Here is a 20,626-nt window from a genome sequence, read left to right as displayed (position 1 = left end):
AAGATTATGATCTAAATTTTATTAGTGATGGTCTGGGGGGAAGCGGAAGCTAATATTAAATGGTATAAGATAGTAAATGAAAATTGAAAGAAAAAAAAATTAATTAGGCTTATTTGGAAGAAGGTAAACAGACGGTTATGGTAGCAGGAGTTCACCTTTTTACCAACAGATGTCACCATGGTGCAGAGAATGGCGACGATGAACGCCTATGTTCAAATCATTAAAAAAACATCGGAAAACAAGCAAAAACTCATTAATTTCGGCCAGATCGAACTTTGGATTCATAAAGCGAAAATACACCATTTATGAAGCCATCGCAGCTACATAGATATGTGATTCGAACTGGACCAAACTCGGTACGGATGTCGAGGTGTCTAACAACAATCACTCTGCCAAATTTCATCGCAATCGATAAATGCGCCTTTTATGTGTCAAAGACCTTAAATCAGGACAACGGTATGTATGGAAGCAGTTGGCAACGGCATACTTCACTCGACTGACCCAAGTGCTTGATGCAAGCACTGCTTCTCCCGGTGATATAACAATGCAGTGGCAATCCATTACCCACTCCCTCGAAATCTGTACTTGGGTACCTCCCCCAAGAAACCCATGGTACCACCAAGGTTGTCGAAATGTTACTGAAGCCCAGAATGCGTCATACAGAGCAACCCTGCAATCAGTAGCAACGCGCCTGATGATGGAGAGGTATTGGGAGAAAAGGAAAGAGGAGAAACATCTATTCCGCTGAAAGAAAGAAACAATGGAAAGACGTGAGTGCAAACGAATAGAGATGTACAGATGATAGAATGAAGTCCGGAAATTCCAACAAAGAATCAAACATGAAACCGATGGCTTTGGCGCAGGCACATTCTCCTGCAGAGACAAAGAAGCAGATCTGGTTAATGATACAGATAGTGTGATGAGAATGTGGAAGACTACTTTTCTCAACTGCTGGTATCCGATGATTGCGGCGAAGAAGATAACGCAGAATCAATCTCTGATGATTAGAGATGGGATTCTAACGGATAAATTTTGCAATGAGTGGGTATTTCTTACAGGTTATGAGACGACTGTACACCTGCTCTGCGCTTACCCGGGTCTTCAGGGGCATAGACGTTCCACCCTAGGTTGGCGGCTCTTTCCCGATCTCGTTAAACTTGCAGATGTGTCTATGGGGAGTCTCCTCCGATATGTGGATAACACGGATTTGATTCGACGAAGGATGCTATAAAATCTTCAACACGCTGTCGAGCATGCGCGGACGCGAGCACCAATGCTTGTCGCTGGGCGAATGGATACTTGAGTGAGTATGGGCTTACGGCAGTGGTGGTGCGATGAATGGGGAACAAGACTATTCTATTCCTACATATCTTTTATTTTTCATATCAGTGGCAGTGAATTTCATATCAGTGGCAGTGAATTTCATCATCATAATTCTTCACCAAGTTAATCTTTTTCTCTCACAGGAGCGAGATGTGGTCTAGATCATACCATATTTAGAAATAGCTGCCACATAGACCGACCGCCCGGTTTCCCGATATAGGGTTTGAGAGCATTAAGATCCATTTATTACCCGATTTCGATGAAATTTGACACAGTGAGTTCTGGTACACCCCTACCCATTCCTGTCAAAAATGCCCAAGATCGGACCATATTTGGATAAAGCTGCCATATAGACCGATTTCCCGATTTGAGGATTAAGGTCCATAAACGGTGAATTTATCAACAGATTTCTCTGAAATTATGCACAATGAGTACTGTTAGGTCCCTCGCCATTCGTACAGAAAATGGATAAGATTGGGCTCAATTTGGATATAGCTGCCATATATTGGGTTGCCCAAAAAGTAATTGCGGATTTTTTAAAAGAAAGTAAATGCATTTTTAATAAAACTTAGAATGAACTTTAATCAAATATACTTTTTTTACACTTTTTTTCTAAAGCAAGCTAAAAGTTACAGCTGATAATTGACAGAAGAAAGAATGCAATTACAGAGTCACAAGCTGTGAAAAACTTTGTCAACGCCGACTATATGAAAAATCCGCAATTACTTTTTGGGCAACCCATATATCGGTCTCTCAATATAAGTTCTTCGAACAATAATAGCATATTTATTAATCCTCCTGGTATAATTTTTTTGGCCCATAAAAGGTGCATTTTGTTGTGTTAGACCCTAACATATCCATCCTGAATATGGTGGAGATCGGACTATTTTTAGATATATTTAGCTGCTAAAGGTTCATAAGTGCTGCATTATTCACCGTATTTTGACGAAAGGTGGTTAATATATATCCGAGGTGGTGGTTCGACCCGAACAAACTTAATGCCTTTTCACTTTTTTTTCCATTCAATCCCACTGTGCAGTGACTGCAGCTAATAACTATCAGTGTCAAGCTTCCTTTAAATTGTAGGTACATATAACACAAATGAACAAGCTATGAACCAAGGACTGGCAGTCGTGAGGCCGTTACTATTGATGAAGGATCTAACCAAGCCAGAAACGTTTTCCAATGCTGATTTGTCTGCGACCGATCCGCTTGAGTGTCTGCTTAGCTATTTATTTGCTGTAATCAATACATTAAACAGAATTAACACCCGATGGGCTTGGGTTAGGTTAGATTCTTTGAATCTTAGGTTAGGCGGTAATTTGGTAGCATGCTATGGGTTCGATTTCCTCTAGACGCCTGGTCCGCCGCTGCTGCCGTATCCCAATGGTCTTAAATAGTCTAAGTATGGTTTTTTTTAGTATGGTTTCGTATGCGAACCCAAGTCATGGAGTATATTAACCGCGAAAGCCAGGCATTGACATAAGAGATTTTACAACATCTCATCAGCTTCCCCCCACATGCCTTAAGCACGTTGTCACTTGTCGCACCTATTTTTCATAAGTGTCCAATATCGTCGTCCTTCTGACCTGCCTTAAACCATCATGTCCTGAAACACAAACGATATAGCCTTTATGAGCAACATACTATCCGTAATGATATTCAAACTCGACCTTACTTCCTTTAACATATTTTGTGATCGCCCGGCTTTTCGCCAACAATTTGAACGGGCAGGCGGAAACAAATCTCAGTCTCTGGATCCTCAACGATGACGCCCAGACCTGTTCCGTCTCGAGCTTTGATCCATCCTTGTAGCAGATGGCAATACCAGAGTTCTCTCAATCCAAGACTATGCCACTGGCAATAGTTGCTTGCATTCGACTTCAAGTGTGACCTCAGGTATGCGATCAGAAATACCTTTTTATTTATCTGGGTAATCAACGAAAAAATGAGTCAAATTGAAATGGGACAATTGTACTTTAAGTTAGGTTTGGTTGAAAAGAGCTTGCAGATATTAATCCGCCCCATGCCACTACGGACATACACCTAAGCCAGTAATCGGCTTGTTGTGCCTTATAAAATAACCTCGAAAAAAAATTTTAAGTTGGGAATTCCTTGTTACTTATAAAATCATTGTTTTCCAGATCCCTCCTCTAAGTTGGTTCATGTCTGGCATTGTGTCCCCATCTAAATACCGGTGTTTGTTAGCCGCGAAAGCCAGGCAATGACATAGGAAATGCTCCAACCTCTCTTCATCTTCCCCACATGTTCTATACATGCTATCACTTGCCGCCCCAATTTCGCATAAGTGAGCTCATAGTCCTATAAGCCCCGTTATGATACCAATAGCTATACTGACCTCCTTCTTGCTTCCTTTCAGTAATAGCCTCGTCTCCTCACAATATGGATCACCCCAGAGGATTTTCGCCGTCCTACCGACTGTTTCGCATTTGTCGCCCGCCCTAAAATCTTACTGCATCGACCCGAAAGGCTTCTAGTTAATCAAGTTTATCGAAGGCAGTTCTCTGGCCTACTCTGCCAAATAATCTGCCCTTTTATTCCCCCTTACTCCGTTATGTCTCGGCACCCAAACGATGAGGATTTTGCCATCCTCAGAGAAGTGGTGGTGTCATACCAAAAATGTCATGGTGAAAATATGACTTAAGCTATACAATTTCACTGATCACCATCCTACTTCCTTTCAGTAATAGGCTCGTCTTCTCACGATCTGGATCCCCCATAGGATTTTCGCCGTTCTACCGACCGTTTCGCTGTTCCACAATGTTGCATGCGCATTCGTCGCCCGCTCTCTTTACTCAGACTGCGTCGACCCGAAAGGCTTCGGGATAACCAAGTTTATTGACGTCAGTCCTCTGGCCTTCACCGCCAAATCGTCAGCCCTTTCATTTCCCCTTTCTCCGTTATGGCCCGGCACCCAAACGATGCAGATTTTACCATCCTCAGAGAAGGCGTTAATCTCCTTCTTACACTGTAAGACTGTTCGTGACCTTACCGTCCTGGTTGTTATTGCCCTTATGGCACTATTTACTGTCGGTAAAGATGTTCACATTCGACGTCCCCGAGTTAACACCACACCACCTCACGCATTTCGTGATCGCCTGGATCTCCGCCTGCAGAACCGTATTATGGTCAGGCAGTCTAAAACAGATCTCAATCCCTGGGATCTTAATGTAGACCCCCAGGCCTACTCTGTCTTCTAGCTTTGATCTACCCGTGTAACATGATCTTCCAGCTGTCAATACTAGGTTTCCGTCAATCCAAGACAGTGCCGATGGCAGCAGTGCCTCGCACTCGAATTCAAGGTTCATCTGAGGCATCTGATCGGCAACCTCTTTCCTTCCTTCCAGGTTTCCTATCGTCGCCTCGATTATACCGTGATGGCATGAGCTGATCCCATCCTCAATCTATTCCTCCATCGCCTTGAGTCTCATAGCCAAAGTGGCTGCCTCACATTTAATCTGTATGTCAATGGGTCGTATATCTGGAATAGTCTCCAGTGCCGTAGTGGGCCTAGTCTTCATCGCTCTCCCTATGCCAAGACTACATGTTCACTTTTTTGCACTTTTTCTCCATAGAAGTTCACCAAACTACTGAGGCGTAAGTAAGTGTTGGTCTAATCAGACTACTGTAGAGCCAGTGGACTATCCTCAGATTCAGGCCCCATTTCGAGCCTTCGACCCGTCAATATAGTGTCCGAAAAATGTAAGCCTTCTCAGTACGCTCCTGAATGTGACACTTCCAATTAAGTTTCCTATCCAAGACCACTCCTAAGTTTTAGGCCTTGTCTGATATCGAAATCGTTTTATTGAGGAAATGTAATGCGTCAAATTGGCCCACTTTCGTCTTTCTCGTGAACAGGCAGTTTTCAGTCTTCTCTGGGTTGACATTGATACCCCTGGGTCTAGTCCAGTCATATGCCAAATGCAAGACCCTTTCGCCCCTTCTGCATAGCTGGTTCGGATCCTTACCCCTAAGAAGTATTATAACATCATCTGCGTAGCAGGCGGACACAAATTTCTCCTCAGTAAGCTTACGTATGCCATTTATGGTGGCCATCTAAAGGAGTGGCGATAAAATGCCCCCCTGTGGCGTGCCCTTTCCAACTTTCTCCCTTATATTGTATTTATGTCATGAGACTCGCAATTTATCCACCTGTTCCTTAGCATATGGTTTAACCAGTCTCTAAGGACCCAGTCCACCCGGTAGAAGTCTAAGGATTGGACCAATGTGTCCAATTGTACTTTATTTCACCAGATTTTAATACCCACCACCATAGGATGAGGGGTATACTAATCTAGTCATTCCGTTTGCAAAAGCTCGAAATATTGATATGAGAACTTGATCGTCTTGATATTCTGAGTCGATCTAGCCATATCTGTCGGTCACCCGAAATCACGATATCGTTCGAACCAATAAAGCTATGTGCTTAATATTTTGCAGCGATACCCCATATATACGGGACCTCAGTTTTGGTTTCTTGAGTCCCTGAAGTCCTCAATTTTCCTCCGATTTGTATGAAATTTGTCACAAGGTCTATAAATATTCCGTTTTGACTATAAATATCGTTGACGATTAACTTAACTTCGACTTTAAGCTGATACAGCCCCCATATAAACCAATCCCCAATGTTGTTGAGCCCCTAGAGGCCTCAATTTTCACCCGATTTGACTGAAATTTGGCACAAGGGCTTCTATTCAGACTTTCAACGTGCGTGCCAAGTATGATCCGAACGGTCTATAAACTGATATAGCCCCCATATAAATCGATCCCAAAATTTGACTTCTTTAGCCCCTACAGCCCTCACTTCGATGCGCTTTTACAGAAAGCTGACACAAAGACTTCTGTTCTGCCTTCCAACATCGGTGCTAAGTATGATCCGAATCGGTCTAAAAATGTATGTAGCCCCTTTATAAACCGATTCCCGGATTTGACTTTGAACCCCTGGAGCCCTCAATTTTCATGCGATTTGGCACAAAGACTTCTGTTCTGACTTCCAACATCCGCGCAATTTGTGATCCGTGCCAAGTATCTAAAAGGTCTAAAAATAGATATTGCCCCCTTACAAACCAACTCCTGGATTTGGTTTTTGAGTCTCTAGAGGCTTCAATTTTTATCTGATTTGGCTGAAATTTGGCATAAGAACTTCTGATAAGATATTATATAATTTTATTAAGCTTTTCTACGTACATTAGGTTAGTTAAAAAAAATTCCATACTCTCTTAGATACTACAGATCATTGTGATATCACAGCAGCGACAGAGCAGGCCAATAGTGGAAATCGAATCCATGATCCCCGCATATTTGATTTGGATTTTTTTTATACCCTCCACCGTAGGATGCGGGTATACTAATCGCCATTCTGTTTGTAACAACTCAAAATATTCGTCTAAGAACCCATAACGCATATGCATTCTTGATCGTCATGACATTTTATGTTGATCTAGCCATGTACGTCCGTCTGTCTGTCAAAAGCACGCTAACTTTCGAAAAAGTAAAACTAGCCGTTTGCACAAATACTTCTTATTAGTGTAGATCGGTTGGGATTATAAATGGGTCATATCGGTCCATGTTTTGATATAGCTGCCATATGAACCGATCTTGGATCTTGACTTGGTGAGCCACTAGAGGGCGCAATTCTTATCCGATTTGGCTGAAATTTTGCATGACTTTTTATACCCACCACCGAAGGTTGGGGTATATTCCTTTTGTCATTCCGTTTGCAACACATCGAAATATCCATTTCCGACCCTATAAAGAATAAATATTCTTGATCAGCGTAAAAATCTAAGACGATCTAGCCATGTCCGTCCGTCTGTCTGCTGATATCACGCTACAGTCTTTAAAAATAGAGATATTGAGCTGAAACTTTGCAGAGATTCTTTTTTTGTCCAAAAGCAGGTTAAGTTCGAAGATGGACTTTATCGGACGAAATCTTGATTTGCCCCCATATAGACCGATCCGCCAATTTAGGGTCTTAGGCCCCTAAAAGCCACATTTATTATCCGATTTTGCTGAAATTTGGGACAGTGAGTTGTGTTAGGCCCTTCGACATCCTTCTTCAATTAGGCTCAGATCGATCCAGATTTGGATACAGCTGCCATATAGACCTATCTCTCGATTAAAGGTCTTGCGCCCATAAAAGGCGCATTTATTGACCGATTGTGCCAAAATTTGGGACAGTGAGTAGCGTTAGGCCCATCGATATCCTTCTTCAATTTGGCTTAGATCGGTTCAGATTTGGATATAACTGCCATATAGACCGATCTCTCGATTTAAGGTTTGGGCCATAAAAGGCGCATCTATAATCCGATTTCGACGAAATTTGGGACAGTGACTCTTCGACAGCCTTCTTCAATTTGGCTCAGATCGGTCCAGATTTGGATATAGCTGCCATATAGACCGATCTCTCGATTTAAGGTTTTGGGCCCATAAAAAGTGCATCTATTGTCCAATTTCGCCGAAATTTGGGACAGTGAGTTGGGTTAGGCTCTTCGATATCCTTCTTCAATTTGGCTCAGAGTGGTCCAGATTTGGATATAGCTGCCATATAGACCGATCTCTCGATTTATGGTTTTGGGGCCATAAAAGGGGCATTTATTCTACGATTTCGCCGAAATTTGGGACAGTGAGTTGTGTTGGGCCCTTCGATATTCTTCTTCAATGTGGTCCAGATCGGTACAGATTTGGATATAGGTGCCATATACACCGATCTCTCGATTTAAAGTCTTGGCGCTATAAAAGGCGTATTTATAATCCGATTCCGCTGAAATTTGACACAGTGACTTATGTTAGCCCTTTTTACATCCTTGTCGTATATGGTGTAGATCGGTTGCATTTTTCACCGGATTTTGACGAAAGGTGGTTTACATATATACCCGAGGTGATGGGTATACAAAGTGCGACCCGGCCGAACTTAACGCCTTTTTACTTGTTTTGTTATGACATATCTGTGCCAAATATTGTTCAAATCGGTCCATAACTTAATGTAGCGGTCATATAAACCAATTTGGGATCTTGACGTATTGAGCCTCTTGAGGGCGCAATTAGTATCCGATTGGGCTTAAATTTTGTATAACTACTTTCCCCATGGCTTTAAACATGCACGTCAATTATGGTCTGAATCGGTCATTAGCCGGATAGAGCTCCCCCCTAAACCGATCTCCCTATTTTGCTTCTTGAGGCTTCAATTCTTATCCAAATTGGCTGAAATTTTACAGAATGACTTCTACTATGGTCTTCAACTCAATTATGGTTTGAATTGGATCATAACTTGATATAGCTCCAATAGCACAGCATTTCCTTTCTTTTATCCTTTGTTTGCCTAAATAAAGATATCGGGAAAATAACTCGACAAATGCGATCCATGGTGGATAAGATTCGGCTGGTCCGAACTTAGTACGCTTTTCCTTGGTTTTCATTCTTGAATATCATCGCATATTATATTGGGTTGCCCAAAAAGTAATTGCGGATTTTTTAAAAGAAGGTAAATGCATTTTTAATAAAGCTTAGAATAAACTTTAATCAAATATACTTTTTTACACGTTTTTTCTAAAGCAAGCTAAAAGAAACAGCTGATAACTGACAGAAGAAAGAATGCAATTACAGAGTCACAAGCTGTGAAAAAATTTTTCAACGCCGACTATATGAAAAATCCGCAATTACTTTTTGGGCAACCCATAGAACATCCTTATGAAACTTTCAATTATTTTGCCGATTGCACTCACATATTCTAACTTTTATTATTTTTCCTTTCAGGTAAGACGAAATACATTGATCTTCAATGTATGTATAAATGTTTGCAATATATTTAGGTATGTATCACCATAACTTTCAATTCTACGTGCTTAATTATTGTAGTTCCTTATTTGATGCCAAGCAATATATTGCTTGCAGGCCACCGTAGCGCAGAGGTTAGCGTGTCCGCCTATGACAAAATCCTGGCGAGACCATTTAAAACTTCTCTCCAAAGCGGTGTCGCACTACGGCACGCCGTTCGGACTCGGCTATAAAAAAAGAAGGTCCCTTATTATTAAGCTTAAACTTGAACCTGTTCCTTAGTGGAATGTTCAGGGGCGAAATTCGCAGTTCGCAATATATTGTTTAACAAAATGGGTTCATAGGTTTCCATTTTGAATACAATGACAAAAAAGAAATCATTTCAATTTATTACCCAATAGAGTACATTGACTCAAGTATGAATGTTTTCCGACAAATTTATTGCCACTTGCCATTAAATCAAGTAATGAAAAAGAGCATGTCATAATAAATAAATTTTAAAAATTCCAATGCCATGATTATGATAATTCCCGGAATAACCATAACTCTTATCCCCATCAAAGTGATAATAATTCATGAAAAAGGCCACGAAATTACACAAAGACAATGAACTTTAATAGGCACAGCCAATGATCACTTACCCGAAGAGACCCATCTCTACATGCCAACAGTCTACCAAAAGTGTTTTCATATCATCCAGTGGGGGGAACAAAGGAAATCGAATCAAATCCAATGGAACTGAATTAAATTGCATGCATGTAAATGTGATTACACTTTGTGTGTACAATGCGCGAAAGTGTGTTGGTGTGCGTGTACTTGTGCTAGGCCATAAAAATCAAATGTCATCTGTTGTTTATTCATCGTAGAGTGTAGCAATGTATTCCAGTAGAGAGAGAGAGAGAGAGAGGGAGAGCGTGAGTATAGCTCACCACTAAGAAAGTCTTGGTATAGGTATTTGTGTTTGCATACATCATTGTGCAATTTATGACGATATTTTAGCATAACAAAAGGAGTGTTGTCATCCAACTGAGAAGGAGCAAAAAAGATGATGGAGCATAAAGATGTAAGGAAAGAAGTGCATTTGCGTAAACAATAAACAAAATACAAGTGAATGGAAATGGATTTCCATACGCACACATAGCGCAACTAAAGTACGCTCTCTCACTTATTTTAATCAACACAGCAGCAGCACTCATGTTATGGCCTAGCATACGCACTCACATTGTGGCAAATGCAATGACCAGTAGTAACCACAACAACAATACAAACAATTCACAACTTATAAGAGCTAATGAAGTGTGTGTGTGATGGTATGGCTCATCACTATCATGAGCAGCAGCACTAGCACCAGCTGCGTTAGCATCTTCTGCACCGTCATTATCAATCGCATCATCAACAACAACAACAACAACTTAAAAACAATTTTCATATAAAAGTTTTTTTCCTCAAACAAATTTTTGTTTACAGCCAATTCGACAGTATTGCAGTGAATACAACGGAGTTCAGAGTGTCTGAGCAAAAAGCTAATTTTTTTAAAAAAAAAAACAAAACTCAGAAAGCAAAGAAAATCGCGAGTTTCCTTGTGTTTTTCATCGCAGCAATTGTCGAGGAAAAATAAAACGGAAATTCTCAATTTTGTGAAAGCATTGAAATAAGTTAAAATGTAATAAAAATAGTGCAAAGCTTATTAAGAGAAAGTTTAAGTTTAATAAAGGGTTTCAAAATTAAAGTAGTACACCCAAAGAAAAAATTTAAGTCAAATTTACAAAAATACGATACATAAGACGTCTACAATTAAATGAAAATTAAATTAAGTGACACTAATCCGTGAAAAAAAAATGTAAACAACTTTAATATGAAGCTGATATTCAGATGTAATGATCCTACATAGAATTCATTGCTGAAATCTGTTCAATTATATTGGGTTGCTCACAAAGTAATTGCGGATTTTTTAAAAGAAAGTAAATGCATTTTTAATAAAACTTAGAATGAACTTTAATCAAATATACTTTTTTTACACTTTTTGTCTAAAGCAAGCTAAAAGTAACAGCTGATAACTGACAGAAGAAAGAATGCAATTACAGAGTCACAAGCCGTTGAAAAAATTTGTCAACGCCGACTATATTACTACTATAGTACCGACAATTACTTTTTGGGCAACCAAATATGTTCGTCCGATTTGCAGTAAAAAATTAAATTCAGAGATTAGGTTTGCTTATACCCGCTTTCGAAGGATGGGGGTATATACATTTTGTCATTCCATTTGCAGCACATCGAAATATCCTCTTCCGACCCTATAAAGTGTATATTTTCTTGAACGGCGTAAAAATCTAAGACCGCTAGCCATGTCCGTCCGTCTGTCCATCAGTCTGTCTGTCTGATCGTCTATCCGGCTGTCTATTGAAAACACGCTACAGTCTTTAAAAATAGAGATCTTGAGCTGAAACTTTGCACAATTTCTTTCTTTGTCCAAAGGCAGGTTAAGTTCGAAGATGGGCTATATCGGACTATATCTTGATATAGCCCCCATATAGACCGATCCGCCGATTTAGGGTATTAGGCCCATAAAAGCCATATTCACTATCCGATTTTGCAGAAATTTGGGACTGTGAGATGTGATCGACCTCCTTCTTAAATTTGGCCCCGAGCGGTCCAGACTAGGATATAGCTGCCATATAGGCCGATCCGCTGACTAAGGGTCCATAAAAGGCGCATTTATTAACCGGTTTTGCCAAAATTTGGTATAGTGAGTTGTGTTAGGTCATTCGATATATAGGGTGATTTTTTTGAGGTTAGGATTTTCATGCATTAGTATTTGACAGATCACGTGGGATTTCAGACATGGTGTCAAAGAGAAAGATGCTCAGTATGCTTTGACATTTCATCATGAATAGACTTACTAACGAGCAACGCTTGCAAATCATTGAATTTTATTACCAAAATCAGTGTTCGGTTCGAAATGCTGTCATACAGGCCGATCTCTCGATTTAAGGTTTTGAGGCGATAGAAGGCGCATTTATTGTCCAATTTCGCCAAAATTTGGGACATTGAGTTGAGTTAGGATCTTCGACAACCCTGGTGCAGAGGTGAGCAAGTCCGCCTATGACGCTGATCGACTGGGTTCAAACCTCAGCGTGAACATCAGAAAAAATTTCAGCGATAGTTATCCCCCTACTAATGCTGTGTCAGCATTAGAGGAATCCCTTTGTAAAGGCTAATTTTTTAAGAGCTATAGGAAAGTTCTCTTCTCGTTTTGCGTGTACCACCGTATTAGAGTCTTCTTCGTCTGTCGAGAGGGGGCTCCTAGTCATTCTGACTAGGAGTTAGACATTCTATACTATTATCAGGGATGGGTTCGGCGGTATCCTCTTCGCCGCTCACGTCGGATACTAGCAGTTGGACAAAATTTTCTTTCCATAAATAGTTGAACGGGTAAACCGTCGGCTCCTGCTGCCTTGCTGTTCTGTAGTCGGTTCACTGCTACTTGGACCTCATTCCGACTAGGAGGTAAACATTCTATACCATCATCAGGGATTGGTTCTGCGGTATCCTCTTCGCCGCCCATGTCGGATACTAGCAGTTTGACAAGATTTTCTTTCTATAAATAGTTCAACGGGTAACCCGTCGGCTCCTGCTGCCTTGCTGTTCTTTAGTCGGGTCACTGCTACTTGGACCTCATTCTGACTAGGAGGTATACATTCTATACCATCATCATTGATTGGTTCTGCGGTATCCTCTTCGACGCCAACGTCGGACACTAGCAGTTGGGTAAAATGTTCTTTCCATATCCTCAGCATGCTATCTGGTTCAGATTTCCTTCTTTATGTCTGCAGGAAGATGTGCCTGCACCAAAGCCATCGGTTTTGGTTCATTGGTAGAATTTCCTGTACATTCTGACTCGTGTACCCAGCAAACTTGGCAGGCAACATTTTTCAGATTTTTTTTTTTTTTTAATAATGCCACAAACACTTATCACGACGATAAATATGATTGCATTTCATTACATTTAGACTTAATCATTTTTTGCATTCGATGCAACACCAACACAGCATGATTAAGATATTATTAATGCACCTCATTGAGGCAAGAAAATATACGAAAAATGAAAAATTAAGACATTTAACATCAAGCGTAAATATTTCAGCGTTTCACCTTTTTTCGTCGAAACAAATTACAATGGAAATTTGTGATCATCTCAAACATTTATTCCCAAAAAAACCTGAGAGAAGAAGAAACAAAACCAAATGCTTGAATGAAAAAAGTTGTTGTTAATGGACCGATATTTGCGGCGACATACAGTGAGACATATTTTAATGCAGTGGTGATTTGGGGCCTCTTCACCTGTTGGCAGTTGAAGAGGTGCAAAGCGAACTGTAAAGTATCGTAGACAGCATTAATTGTTAGTCATCACAACCATAAATGTGGCATTGGAGGAAAAGGGGAGCGGGCCAGGTAGAAGACGTGGGGTATAAATCGTTTTTCCACATGAGGCCAATTTGTCTCTAACATCATAATGAGTCTTTGAGGCGGGGAGGGTGGGGGTTGCTAATGATAATGATCTGGCTAATGAAGGCAATGATTATCGCTTTCAATGTCCCATCTCCATGGGAAATCCACTCATCAAAAGTCACTCGAAAAAAGCTCTTAATATTGGAAATAGATCTCTTAAATGAAATTATCTATTCACCATCTATTGAAAAGGGTGCCAAATGCTAGATGAAGAAAATTTTGTTTTTTTTTTTTTCTTTGGTTTCTTTCTTGTGTTCGCCTGCTGTGGAGAAGTGTCAGCAATTGTGGCATTAGCCAGTAAATTTGTTTTGGACGATTTCTGGTCGATGAAAAATAGAGCTCTCCGCTGTTAGCAGGTGGTAGCGGAGCGGTGCTGGTGGTGGCAAAGGAGGATCTACAGCAGCAGCAGCAGCGGAAAGTGGAGGAGGACGTTGAGGAAGTGTTGCTATTTTCTTTGGGGTTTCGCAAAAAAATATAAACATATTCGAAACATACGTTCGCAGTTCTTGAGTGAGTGAGCGTTAAGGCAAGGAAAAAGCTAATTTGCTCGTGGCAATTTTCGATTTTCTTTTTTTTTTTAAAAAAAATTGTGAAATCAAAAATGTCGAAGGAAAATTTTTATATAAAATTATTTACACTGTTATAAACCGACAAAAAAACAACAACAAACAAAGGAAAATTACATATCGCCAAAACAAAGAAAAACAAACAAATCAAGCAACAAGTTTACACTAAATATCTCAAAAAACACCCAAGTGCTTATACCAAGATTACAACAAAAATTCTAAAATACACAAAAACACCCGTGAAAACCGTACCAAATAACAAAATTTGCCAAAAATCATTATAAATATTAATATACCCAAATAAAACAAAGCCCCAAAGCTCATCAATTTTTCTTGACACCTTTGACATCAGCAGCAACAGTAGCAGCCTTATGATATTATCTCAATAAAAGTGACACCGCAGATTGTGTGTGTGATATGATAAAATATGAAAATAACACCTGACAAGCTGCAGTATTCTGTGAAAATGTTTGACACACAAAAAAAACCATAACAAGAGAAAAAAAAGAATCCATAAAATCATCACATTGTAAAATCGCAATATGTGCAAAAAACAACCGAAACAAAACAAACAACCAAATCATCATTTAATGCCTATAGTTTACACAATTAAATCTCCCCTAAATACTCCCTTTGAGGTTTTAAAGCCCAATATTCCTCGGATATGTTTGTAACCAATCATACATGGCATGCTGGGAATGTCAAATCACCATATTCGTATTTGTTTTTATCTCGCCTTTAGCTGCCTAGAGAGAGAGAGAGAGAGTGAGCAAAATATTTGATGGCAAAAACTGTTATTAAATATTTTCCATAAGATGTTGGATATAAATATAGAATGGCCTTTTTATTTATGGCTGTTTTTTCTAGCAGGAATTTTGCTTGGAAATTTGTTTATTTGTTTGTTGACCACCGGGGCGTATGATTTTTATTAATTTTAAATCCACCCCCCGATCAGTGGAGCGTATGATAGATTTTAATAGAAATATGCAAAAATTTTAAATTTGAAAATTATCACGAATACCCTATAAAGGTTACTGCAATAGTTTTGTTCCTCTAACAAGAAACTTAGATACTCTCTTATACAAAAAGGCGACTGGAAATATAAGAAATAATTAATAATTTAAGTGTAGTGGTAAACAAAATGTCTAAAAGAAAGAAACCAAGTCAAAACGAGCCAAGTCCTGTCGGGCTGAATCTTGGGAATTCATCTCCACGGATCCTGCTTCGCAAATCAACTAAGTTGAATGGAAATTTCTGGCAAATCTGTCAAAATTGAACCTTCCAATCGGTTGAGCTATATCAGGTTAAAAATCGATTTGAACCATACCCGCCACAACTGTGTTCAAAGTCCCATCACAACACTATGGACAAAATGTAGTGTAAATGTAGAACAAATGTATCGTAAACGTATCGAAGCAATTATGCAAATGTAAATCTTGCCCATCAACATGCCACTAAGGAACAGTGGCAAACTTCTAAATTTTGGCCCAAATCGGGCCAGATTGGGAAATAGCTGCCATATAGACCGATCGCTCGATTTAAGGTTGTGACTCCATAAAAGGCGCATTTATTGTCCGATGTTGTCGAAATTTGGGGCAGTGATTTAAGTTAGGCTCCTCAACATCTTTATGCAGTTTGGCTCAGATCGGTCCAGATTTGGATATAGCTGCCATATAGACCGATCTCTCGATTTAAGGTCTTGGGCCCATAAAAATCGCATTTATTGTCGGATTTAGCCGAAATTGGGGACAGTGAGTTGTGTTAGGCCTTTCAGCATTATTCTGCAATTTGTCTCAGATCGGTCCAGATTTGGATATAGCTGCCGTATAGACCGATCTCTCGATGTAAGGTTTTTAGACCCATAAAAGTCGCATTTATTGTCCGATTAAGTCGAAATTCGGGACAGTAAGTTGTGTTAGGCCCATCGACCACTTTCTGCATTTTGGCCCAGATCGGTTCAGATTGGGATATAGCTGCCATATAGACCGATCTCTCGATTTAAGGTTTTGGGTCCATAAATGTCGCATTTATTGTCTGATTTCGCCGAAATTTGGGACAGTGAGTTAAGTTAGGCTCCTCGACATCTTTCTGCTTTATGATACAGAACGGTTCGGATTTGAATATAGCTGTCGTATAGACCGATTTCTCGATATAAGGTTTTGGACCCATAAAAGGCTTATGTTGTGTTAGGCTCATCGACAACTTTCTGCACTTTGGCCCAGATCGGTTCAGATTGAGATATAGCTGCCATATAGACCGATCTCCCCGTTTCAGTATCCGAATTTGGTTCAACTCGAACCATATTTCGATAAAGCTGCTGTGGAGGCATAGATTATGCATTTTTCACCGGATTCTGACGAAAGGTGGTTTGTATATATACCCGATGTGGTGGGTATCCAAAGTTTGGTCCGGCCGAAATTAACGCCGTTTTACTTGCTTCTCCAATCACCATAGGATTGGTGTATTTTAATTTTGTTTTTCTGTTTGTAACATTTCATTAAGGAACATAGGCAAACTTCTCACATATCAATGAGTTCTGTCCGATTCAAGTTTTAGTTCAATGATAAGGGACCTCCTTTTTACAGCCGAGTCCGAACGGCCTGCCGCAATGTTGCACCTCTTTGGGGAGAAGTATTTACATGGCTGCCATACCATTTTTATACCCTCCACCATAGGATGAGAGCATACTAAATTCGCCCTTCCGTTTCTATCACCTCATAATATGTCTCTAAACCCTAAAAAAGTATATATATATGATAGTCATGATAATTTAAGTCGATCTAGCCATAAACGTCCATATGTCCGTCCGTTCATCTCTCTGTCGCAAGCACGCTAACTTTCGAAGAAGTAAAGTTAAGCGCTTGAAATCTTGTATAAATACTTCTTATTAGAGTAGGTCGGTTGGGATTGTTAATGGGCGAAATCGGTCCATGCTTTGATATATCTGCCACATAAACCTATCTTGGGTCTTGACTTCTTGAGCTTCTAGAGGCCGCAATTCTTATCCGATTTGGTTGAAATTTGGCACATAACGTTTTGGTATTACATCCAACAACTGTGCAAATATGGTCAAAATCTGTCCACAACCTGATTCAGATGCCATATAAACCGATCTTCCGATTAGACTTCTTGAGCTTCCAGAGCCCAGCAATTTCTTATCCGATTAGGCTGAAATTTGTCACATATCGTTTTAGTATGACCTGCAACAACTGTTCCAGGTATGGTCTAAATCGAATCATAACCTGATATAGCTGCCATTTAAATCGATCTCCCAAATTGACTTTCTGATCCTCTAGAGGGCGCAATTATTATTCGATTTTACATTTCGCACTGCATTTCCAATTCGTAAAACCTTTACCTTTGTCTTCCTTGATTTCGAGTTTAATCTAAATGCGAATAACTTGAACGGCGTATATTTTTTATTGATTTTAAACAAAGGCTGATGTATACAGCGGTCAAAAAAAGTATTCATCATTCAATGTTTTTTTTTTTAATAAGTCTACAAAAGACAATTGGAATAAAAACATATTAAACTAATGATGCAGTAGTGCTTGTGTGATATATATGTACACAATTTCATTGTTTTTAAAGAAAAAAAATAGTATTTATTGGAACAAAAAGGGCCATTTTACAGCTGAACACAAAAAATTAAACAAAAAAAGTATTCATCATTGCAAAAAAACAAAAAAATAAATAACATAATTTAAAAAAATTAATACTTTGTTATTCGACCACCGCGTCTTATAACTTCTTTTAAACGGTTTGACATCGATTGGACTAATTTAGCGGTTATATTTTGGTCTATATTAGTCCATTCCTCCATTATCACCTGTTGTATTTGACTCTTGCTCGAAAAATTGCGCGTTCTCAATTTGCGTTCGAGATGTTCCCAAAGATGTTCAATTGGGTTCAAGTCGGGACTTTGAGGAGGAGTTTTAATGACTTTGGGGCAGTTATACAGCATCCACATCTTGGTATTTAAAGCAGAATGTTTGGGGTCATTATCTTGATAATATTGAAAGTTATTACCAAGCCCAAGTTTTACAGCACTATCTTTTAAATTCCTCTTTAAAATGTCAATGTAATACTTATGATCCATTACTCCATTAATAATTTCAAGATTTCCCGCTCCTGAAGCCGCCATACACCCCCAAACCATTAAACCACCTCCACCATGTTTTACAGTAGCAACTGTGTTTCGTTCTTCAAGCTCTGTATTTGGTTTTCTGTACACTATGACCTTTCCATCGCACCCAAAAAGATTAAACTTGCTCTCGTCTGCAAAAATGACTGTTTTCCAAAATGATTCGGGCTGTTTTACATACATTTTTGCGAAGTTTAGCCTTTTCACTCGGTTTATTTTATTTATAAAGGGCTTCTTACGTGCAGTTCTTCCTCTGTAACTATGCCTTTTGAGTGTATTTCGAATTGTTTGTGTAGTAACTTCCTTCCCTAAATATTCCATAGTGTTTTTACGAAGAATGGTCGCATTTGTCTTCGGAGTTTTCTGAACTTGCCGCACTAGCCAACGCACATCTCCAACTGAAAGTGCTTTTGGTCGACCAGATCTTGGTTTATTGTCAACAGTTTTCGTTTCTGTCCACTTTCTGATGATGGATTGTATAGTAGATCGTGGTCTATTTAATATTTCACTGATAGTTTTTTGAGTTAAACCATTCCTGTGGTGTTTTATTATCAAAACTTTTACCTCATCAGAAACCTCGTTTTGCTTACGACCCATTTTGACAAAAACTATATTTTCAATGAAATTAAATATTTGCTGTCAAGGGCAAAGCCTCCTTTACTAAATAAAACAGAAAAGGGGGATTCCCAAATAATATTTGAATTTGACTTTGATGATAGCACATCAATGATGAATACTTTTTTTGTTCTGTTTTTGGTGTTATTATATAAAATTGCATTTTTTTCGCTAATTAAATTTATTTTTTGAATTTATTTTAAAACATATTACGAAAAATAAACTATTGCATAAAACTGCATTATTTGTTTACTTTAAATTTTCTTCAATTACCCAAAATAAGTGAATTTATTATCAATTTTGCTAATGATGAATACTTTTTTTGACCGCTGTATGTTCATTTGTTTTGGTGTGTCTGCGTTAACTAGTTCGTTGTATCGATTTTTAATTTCATCAATAAAATGTGAAATTTATTGCCTAAAAATTAAAACATGTATATAATTTATCTATCAATATGTAATATAGAACAAACTCATAAATTTTGTCTCTTAGATTTTATGATTCACAATGGATTTATGTATTTTAATTCTCATACACCCCACTCGCAACGAGCAATGATTAGTCATATTGAGTCAACGATGACGTTTCAAAAAAAATTTATTTTCACAAAGTGAGTCTTAGTAATATACCAAAGTAAACGATGGGAGGCATAATCAACAAATTTATATGAAAAACAAAAATTAAGCAAAATTTTGATAATTAATTTGAAAGCAAATAAGTAAAAACGTGTGAAGTTCGACTGTAATGAACTTTGGCTTCCCACCGCTAGGGATATGTTCATTATCTAAATTTATTTGTATACCCTCCACCATACGATGGGGGTATACTAACTTTGTCATTTTGTTTGTAACTACTCGAAACATTCGTCTGAGACCCCATAACGTATAAATATTCTTGATCGTCATGAAATTTTATGTCGATCTAGCCATGTCCGTCCGTCCGTCTGTCGAAAGCACCTAAACGTTCGAAGGAATAAAGAAATTTTGCCCAAATACTTCTTATTAGTGTAGGTCAGTTGGGCTTGTAAGTGGGCCATATCGGTCCATGTTTTGATACAGCTGCCATATAAACCGAACATGGATCGTGACATCTTTAGCCGCTAGAGGGCGCAATTCTTATCCGATTTGTCTTAAAATTGGCATGACGTGTTTTGTTATGATTTCCAACAACTGTGCAATGTATGTTTCGCATCGGTTCATAGCCTGATATAGCTGTCATATAAACCGATCTAGGGTCTTGACTTCTTGAGCTTCTTGAGGGCGCAATTCCTCTCCGATTTGGCTGAAATTTTGCACGACCTGTTTCGTTGTGGCTTCCAACAGCTGTGCTAAGTATGGTTCAAATCGCTTCATAACCTGATATAGCAGCCATATTAACCGATCTTGAATCCTGACTTCTTGAGCCACTAGAAGGCGCAATTCTTATCCGATTTTGCTGAAATTTTGCATGACGTATTTTATTATGAGTGTCAACAACTGTGCCAAACAAAGTTCAAATCGGTTCATAACCTGATATAGCTACCATATAAACCGATCTTGAATCTTGACTTCTTGAGCCACTAGAGGGCGCAATTCTTATCCGATTTGTCTGAAATTTTGCCATAATAAACACATACGTGTTTATTATGGCATGAATCAGTCCCCCACATATAAACTAACCTCTCTTTTTGCCT

At 39.0% G+C, this 20,626-nt stretch overlaps 1 protein-coding gene across 9 annotated transcripts in view; it reads left to right on the top strand.

The window, feature by feature from the left end:
- The window catches only part of LOC106082716 (tropomodulin), a 541,301-nt gene that overhangs the window by 176,943 nt on the left and 343,732 nt on the right, over window positions 1–20,626 (top strand). Inside the window, exon 1 of one of the 9 annotated variants that reach the window (XM_013245398.2) lies at window positions 13,891–14,139. The exons of the other annotated variants lie outside the window; for them this stretch is intronic. The gene's annotated coding sequence lies outside the window, so the exon portion shown is untranslated. Of the gene's footprint in view, window positions 1–13,890; window positions 14,140–20,626 lie in introns of those variants that run through there. 9 annotated transcript variants of the gene reach the window in all.

The sequence above is a fragment of the Stomoxys calcitrans genome, chromosome 2, assembly GCF_963082655.1.
Source record: "Stomoxys calcitrans chromosome 2, idStoCalc2.1, whole genome shotgun sequence".
In the NCBI taxonomy this organism is placed as follows: domain Eukaryota; kingdom Metazoa; phylum Arthropoda; class Insecta; order Diptera; family Muscidae; genus Stomoxys; species Stomoxys calcitrans.
This window is presented reverse-complemented; position numbering and strand designations above follow the sequence as displayed.